Below are 8553 nucleotides of genomic sequence, written 5' to 3' on the forward strand. Positions count from 1 at the left end.
GATTCCACCAATCCCTCTCCATCCTTTTTAACATGGTATTAGCTTAACCGATCCAAAACCTAGCGCCGCCGCCGCTTCCACACCCCGCGCCGCCCCCGGGCGGTCGATCTCCATGGTTGCCGTCGGAGGCCACGCCGCCCGTATCTATGGTTTGTTCGCCGATCGTGTTGATCGGCTGCCTTAGAGAGTCTTTTTTCTGATCCCTTGATCTGAATTTTTCTCTCTCTCGCGGATCGTCTTAATCGGCGGTTCTTTTTGGTTTTCGGATCGTAGATTGGATTGAGTCACTCATCGTTGTTTGTCATCTACAACGCGCCTCTACACCGTCGACATCTTCATCGTCTTCGATTGGATATGATGCGGCTTTGCCACATGGTGCCCAGCTTCATGCTTGACGCGTGGGTGCGCTTGCACGACGGCTCTCGCGCGTTGGCCTCTTGTCCTCGGCGCGTGGCCGCAACCACGCACGCCCGCCACGCGATTTACTTGCTGGAGCATCCGTCTCGATCCACGCCGCGTGTGTGGCCATGCCTCAGGGCATGTACAATGGTTGATAAGATAGTCTTATCTTAAGTTTTGTATGTAATTTAGAGATGACAAAAAAAGTCTACATCCGATCATCTCTTAGTTTTATCTTTAATAACTAGCAATTCCTAAAAATGTGGTGAGACATATTGTGCTAAGAGATCATTTCTTGTCTTATCTTAAATAAGAGAAGACAAACCTTTCTTACGAGTTCTCTCTCCTCCACCTCATCATTTATCCTACGTGGCATTTTTAAGATAGCATCATTGTACATGCCCTCATGCACGGTGTGTGCGTGTTGGCTACTTGTGCATGCTATGCTACGTCCCGTGCGGGTTGAGGCCTGAGGGCTTGAGGCGGCTGCTAGTGGGCTTACACGTATCCAGCGTAGGCTCTCTGCGCGCCTCGTGTCCCTGCTCGGTTGCACGTTTCTGTCATGTCCCGCGACCTGATGTGCGAGTCCGGATCAACCGCACGTCTGTATCTACGCCGAATTCTATGGAGATTGTTGCCAAGTAACCGCGCTGCTGATTGAGCACCGGATTGCTATTGCGTCCTCCCTTCGGACAGCAGTATCGCCACCCCGTAGCAGTTTCTGTGGTTGCACTGACCTGACCTGCGCGCTGCCGCTGCGTCGTCTCTTTGGTCATAAAATGCCACGGCCCGCAGTCTACTGCTGTCACGAGGTCGTCCGCTTCAGACCATTCTCGTGGCTGCATCAACCCTCTCGCTGTCGTCGCGTCACCCCATCGGGCCGTAGCGAGCGTGGCACGCGGTTTCCTGCCACTGCCATGTGGCTCTTCCCGCTGCTGCACTGACCCACGCGCTGCCACTACGTCGTCTCTATGGACCATAGTGCCACGGCCCGCGGTCCACCGTTGCCCCGAGGCCGTCCGCTCCAGGCCGTCCCCGTGGCTACACCGACCTTGCGTTGCAGCTGAGTCGCCCTATCACGCCATAGCGAGCGTGGCACGCGGTCCATGCCGCCCTCATGAGGTCTTCCCGTCGTCGCCCCGACCCGCGATCCGCCGCTGCGTCACCCCTTCGGGTAGTAGCGTCGCGGCACGCGGTCCACTTCGCCATCCACGCACGTCGTTTTCTGTGTGGTATGCGCCGCGCCGCCTTCCTAGGCGCGGGATCTCCACCGTCCGTGCCGGTCTTCGTTATACTGTCGGCTTCTTACTCGCCTACATCGAGCACCGCCGTCGCGCTCCTAACCTAGCCGCCGCCGCCTTCTCAGGCCGCCGCCACTCTTTTTCCCGGTTCACGGCGACTACCTCGACACTGGCCCCGACTCAACATCGACCACTGTGTCCCTCGCACGGCTACACCACCTACCCTCTCGGCTACCTCAACAAATGGCACAAAGGGCTACCGTCTTACTTGAGCAACCTCGTCGGTTTCCACTGCAGCCATGCCTTCCGCGATGCATCGACTGTTACGGCTGTGAGCTTCGGATTCTTCTCCAGTCTCATTGCCTGTGTCGCTACCATTATGACTGCAGCGGGATGTTGAGTATGCAAATTTCAATATTTATCTGAATCTTCTCGTGTTGCTGCCATGTAAACAATTTACGGGTGATGAGATAGAAGATCCATACCACCATGTGCAGCTATTTGATGAAATATGCATGACTTTTAAACTAAATGTATTTACCTATGATGAGATGAAATTAAAATTATTTGGGCAGACACTGACCGCCAAGGCATAGGAATGGCTATTTTCTCACACCGCAGATACTTTCGACACTTGGGGAATAATTATGCAGGGGACATATTTATCCAGAGAAGAGATCTTATGTAGTTTTATGATGGTTGCTCAAAAATCTTATGTAGCAAGGCACAAGATCATCAATTTTAATCAGAAACTAGGTGAGATAATATGATGTACTGTAAAAGGTCTCATTTATAAACTTAACGTCATGGAGCTATCACTATTCCTCATGCGATTGACATTGAACTGCTCCTTTCATGAAGTTTTTACTATTTTTCTTCTGTTTATGCAAGAGCAAATAAAACATGCAAATAGAATGTTCACATGATTTAATTTGCATCATGTACTCGGATGATAAAAGAGAGGCCATAAACGCTTCTTGAATAACTTGATCAACACACCTATCTCATGCTTATACCTAACAAAAACTACATATTGCCATATAAATATCCACCTGCCCTGGGAATTAGGATGTCAAAGGTCCAACGTGTATTGTCCTGTCTATGGGATACTCTGAAAAAGGGGTACTCTGAAGTGGAATATTGGAGGAAAACAAAACACAGCAGCATTCTGTCTGCAGCAGAGCTCGCCCATCAACCTCGCTGTTATCGCAGCATCAGCCGCTGTATTCAGTGGCGCCGTCTCGCTGCCCCACTGTTCCCAATCCTTCCTCCCACTTAAGAGCCACACAAACCCCGGTGATCCATGTTGCTGAGCCATGGAAGAGCGTCGCCACTGTCCTGATCGATGAGCACGTTCATGGCTGTTGTCTTTTCTGGAGAGGCACGGCAAGTAAAGGAGCGTCTAGCAGACACGAGTATCGGCCGGAACTTTCTGGAGGGAGGCAGGGAGATGACAACATCCGTGACAACTTGTGTGTGCTCTCCTTGAGATGTCCACGGTACTAACCTTCGGAGGCCAGATGCTAGTGATCAAGGTTGGAAGAATGCCCGCAAATTCGCAAGGCGGAAGTAGGATGTCGGCGAGCTTAGGGATCAAGCTGCCAAATTACCTTGGGGACAACATCAACCAGACTGGAGAACATCCTATCAAAGGATGTTGCAATTCATGTCCGATGTTCTGAAGTTTCAGTTTTAGTGCTTATGGTCTTGTAAGGAATTGCTCTGGTCCCCGAGTATCCAAAGTAGTTCGGCTCTGTCGGGCTGGACCGTGTTTGTGGCTCTTTTCAGAACTCTATTTTACATTGTATACGAAACTGGGATGTTTCTATGTTGGTTTTTCACCCCTATTTTTTTAAGGAAAAAAATGATTTGGGTCACCGAGTGGAACCTCGATTTCACTGAAAAGAGCGAGCAGGGTGACAGATACTGTGAGTTGGCACACATGCATGGTTGATGACCTTTTTTTTACGGGTGCATGGTTGATGACCTTGGACGGCTCCATGGCTGCAGCTGGGCTAACATTGGGCCACCAGATTCTGCTGCCAGCATCTCTTCTCCGTTGAGAAGCAGAGCAGTGGCATGCTGGAGCTTGATTGAGAGATCCAACTAGTGTTGGCCGGCTTAGGGAAAGTAGTAAAAACCGCTGTCACATCTCACCAAAGAGAAAGGTGGTCTGGGTATCAAAGACTTACGCAAACAAAATATCAGTCTTATGCTTAAATGGTGGTGGAAATTGGATACCTAACATGGGATTTGGCAAGATATTGTGAAAGCTCGCTACTTAAGAAATCAGACAGTTGCGACTGTCGAGGCCCGCTTCAATGACTCACATTGCTGGAAAAATCTCTTGAAAATCAAAGATCTGTATATGATTGGAAGGAGAATCTATACGGGATCTGGTGATTTGGCGCGATTATGGAAAGACTCCATCAACGGGCTGACCCCGTTCATGGACCAATTTCCTAGGCTTTATAACATTTGCGTTGCGCAGAATTGCACGCTGGATAAACTGGAGACTGTGGTTTGTGCTGACTTTTTCCGTAGAAGATTGGACGATGATTTGACAAACCAATGGCTGTCTCTGCGAAGCTCTGTTCATAGGCTGAACTTGTCTGGAGACAAAGATTCTGTGTACTGGGGCTTGAACAAGTCAGGTAGATTTACTACCAAGTCTATATACAAGTGGTTAGAGCGACCACTTAATGGGTGTGCCTATAAGTGGATATGGAAAGCTAAACTACTTCTTAAAATCTAGATCTTCCTTTGGCAACTAGCTCAAGATGCAGTGCTTACTAGGCAAGTGATGCGCCAACGAAAGTGGCAAGGGAACCCTGTATGTTCCTTTTGTCATCAGATTGAAACATCCCAGCACTTATTCTTTGGTTGCTCTGTGGCCAAGGTTGTTTGGCGATCGATTGGGGTCACGCTTGGGACAGATTTGTGCCCTAGTAGTTACTGGCAATTCTTTGTCTGGTGCTACTCCTTCTTGCCTGGATATGAATCCTTCTGTACTGTGGCGCTTGGGGCGGTCACTTGGGCCATCTAGCGGCTCGTAATAGAGCTACTTTTGAGAAAAAAAATGATCAAATCTCCTTTTGAGATTGTCTTTACAGCATTGTCTTTTCTCTTGTATTGGGCAGGTTTGCAGGCGGGAGAAGACATCAAGCAACTTCGAGCGGGTGCTGAGATGATTCGCAACGGGACCATGCTGCTGATGAGGGCCTGCGATGCGTCCAATGGAAAGTGATGTGCAGCACTGGTTTCGGCTCGTTTACTCCCTCTGCGACAACTTCGCTCGAGATCTCTGTGGTGGTTGCTATGTTGCTAAGACTATATTAGCTTTGCTTTGTGATACTCTGTGGGGTCGTACAACTCTGCTTCTGTAATAGGGCTAGTCTTATTTTGGTGCTGCTTAGGTTTTCGCCCCATAGCACTCGTTTCGATGGCGGGCGAGTGTGGTGGGTTTCCTAGCAGTGCGTTGAACTCGCTCTCCCCTTCTCCCTGTTCCTGGACTATCTGCCGAACTTTGTATTTCCGTTCTAAGTAATGAAAAGGGGGTTTGCCCGGTTCAAAAAAAAAGTTAAAACTGCAGTTCAATCGTTTGAGATGTGTGTCAGCATATTAGCACAACATGCAGTGTAGTACTTAACAAATACTCCCTCCGTTCCAAATTACTCGTCGTGGTTTTAGTTCAGATTGAACTAAAACCACGACGAGTAATTTGGAACGGAGGGAGTATTAGCAACAACAGTCATGCGTTGCACCCACCAAGTGTGTTGTGTGCCTTTTTAAGGATGCAATGGCACATGTATGGTTGATGTCCCTTGCAGCCCTACTAAAGAAATGTTGGCAAAAGTTTCTCCAAAGAAAAGAAGAAGAGGAAATTTTGAATTTTTTGTGAATAAAATTCTGACAAAAGTTAGCTTGCCATAAAAAACAGCTAATCGTGAGCCCTTGATTGGCTGATTATTTGGCAAGAACCTTGAGAATAATATGTGGACACTTTACTTTGTTTTTTTTTGCGGGAACACTTTAATTTGGGAACCCAAATTTAAATAGCGTGATTTCACCAAGGAACTAAACTTGACAATTACAAAATGATGTTTAAGACTATCGCTCTTTTTAGGCCAGTGTTTTGATTCCAATTACATTCATCCGCATTCAAAACTTGTAAAACTAAGGTGTGAAAGTAGTGGCTGCACCCACCTTCGGTGCGCCCACGGTGCACCCACGCAAGAAAACATAGCAAAACACTTCCAAAAATTCTGAAACTTTGTGGGAATGATCATCAACAAATGTTATGGGCGCTTGCAAAGTTTGATGGTCAAATAACATTCGAGAAGCTCTCTACAAAAAAGACAAAATTACAAAATCTGCTCAAACAGTGCACTCACATTTTGACTAATTTTCACTGATTTTGTCTTTTTTGTACAGGGCTCCTTGAATGTTATTTGACCACCAAATTTTGCAAACACCCATAACATTTGTAGATGATCATTCTCACAAAGTTTCGGAATTTTTTGAAATTTTTTTGCTATATTTTCTTGCGTGGTTACACCGAGCTGGGGTGTAGAAAACCCACACTCCTAACTAAGAGTTTGAGGAAGATGGTTTATTCCATCGTAATCGTAAGGCTTTGTTGTAAAATTTCATTCAAGCCTCCAAAACCATGGAGATTTTCAAGTGTGGCTCTCAAGTCTCAATCCAAGTAATCTTGTTATCTTGTAAAAGTTGGATATCTGAAATTAAAATGCATTTTCTGGTGCACGGTAGCAGCTTGCACCCATGCGGTAGGGTGATGAGTGCCCCATGTCGCAATGCTGCCTCCGTGGTTTTGGATGATTTCAAGGCAAGATAGCTCGATGTAATTCATGGATAATAAAAATAGCAGCTGATACTAGTACTACGTACATGGTTAAAAGGATGAAGCACAAGATTCATTTTCCAGAGATATTTCGATTTCCTTATGAGAAGTCTAAGGAAATATTATAAATTAGATGAACTTCTCTTAGGTAACCATCCTTAGATTCATTTTTGTCGTATCTGTCTAGTCTCTTGAAATTTCAGTTTGATACTAGAAGTCAGCACAGCCCTATTAAAGAAATGTTGGCAAAAGTTTCTTCAAAGAAAAGAAGAAGAAGTTTTTTTGATTTTTTGTGCATAAAATTTTGACAAAAGTTAGCTTACCATCAAAAACCAGCTAATCATGAGCCTTAATTGGTTGATTATTTGGCAAGAACCTTGAGAATAATGTGGGCAGTTTAATTTGCTTTTTTAGGGAACACTTTAATTCGGGAACCCAAATTTAAATAGTGTGATTTCTCAAAGCTATTACAAATACAAAGAGAAAGTAGTGGCCGCACCCACCTTCGGTGCACCCACGCAAGAAAACATTGCAAAACATGTTAAAAAATTCTAAAACTTCATGGGAGTGATCATCAACAAATGTTATGGGTGCTCGCAAAGTTTGATGGCCAAATAACATTCGACGAGCTCTGTACAAAAAAGACAAAATTCCAAAATTTGTTCAAACAGTGCACTTACATTTTGACTAATTTTCAGTGTTTTGTACAGAGCTCCTCGAATGTTATTTGACCATCAAACTTTGCAAGCGTCCATAACATTTGTTAATGATCATTCTCACAAAGTTTTAGAATTTTTTGAAATGTTTTGCTATATTTTCTTGCATGGGTGCACCGAGCTGGAGTGTAGAAAAACCACTCTCAAATTACAAATGACGTTTATGACTATTGCTTGTTTTAGGCTAGTGTTATTATTCCAATTACATTCATCCGCATTCGAAACTTGTATAACTAAGAGTTTGAAGAAGATGGTTTCTTCCATTGTAATTGTAAGAATTTGTTGTAAAAATCCATTAGAGACTCTAGAATCATGGAGATTTGCAAGTGTGGCTCTCAACCGAGAAAGTGAGCAATGCAGACAGAAGGCAGTACATTTTCTTATGCTTGTACTTGTCGAGCAGCTCATTTTCGAGAGGTTCGCATTTCTCAACAGTATCTCTTCTTTGCGTTCCAGTGAATAAATATGTCACAAAAACAAATTCTACACGGATACTTGCAGTGTCGTCTTAATGATGTTTTTTTTAGAAATGGAGGCGTACCCCCGACCTCTGCATCATAATGATGCATGCAGCCATCTTATTGAAAAGCTATAAAAGTGTCACAAAGTCATCCCGAAATTACAGCTCACAAAAGGAGCAAAATAAAAGAAAAAAATAGTCTTAAAATTACAACCGGCAAGACGAAATAAAGGATAAACTCTCTAGACTCCTATCCTATTATGTGACCGCCATCCGAACCGGTTGAATATAACTCGTGCTACCATTTTCCAATGGGTGCACCCAGTAACCAAAGGCTCCCTGGAGTCCATAGGAGTGAGTAATGACCACGTACGGATCCATGCGGTAGCTCTGAAGATAACTTGCAAGAAATTCAAATTATGTTGTCTGTTAAATATCAAATCATTTCGACAATTCCATATAGCCCACAAAAGCGCACATATTCCAATCCGAATACGAGCTGCAGTAATATGTTCAGCCCCAATTAACCATGTTCCGAACAACGATTCAATATCAACCGGAGGGTTAATGTTGAAGGCAATATGAATGATTCTCCAAAGCAATTTGGCGAGTGGGCAATCAAGAAATAAGTGTTGTATTGTTTCGTCATGATCACAAAAACAACAACGTGGATTCCCTACCCACCGCCTTTTGATTAAATTATCCTTGGTAAGGATGACTTGTTTATGGACAAACCACATAAAGATTTTAATACGCAAGGGGACTTTAGTCTTCCAAATATACAACGATTTTGAGATTGGGCCAGAATTAATCAAGTCCACATAAAAAGATTTCATCGTAAAAACCCCGTTTTTAGCTAGTGTCCAATGTATC

The sequence above is a fragment of the Triticum dicoccoides genome, chromosome 5A (assembly GCF_002162155.2).
Source record: "Triticum dicoccoides isolate Atlit2015 ecotype Zavitan chromosome 5A, WEW_v2.0, whole genome shotgun sequence".
Taxonomy (NCBI): domain Eukaryota; kingdom Viridiplantae; phylum Streptophyta; class Magnoliopsida; order Poales; family Poaceae; genus Triticum; species Triticum dicoccoides.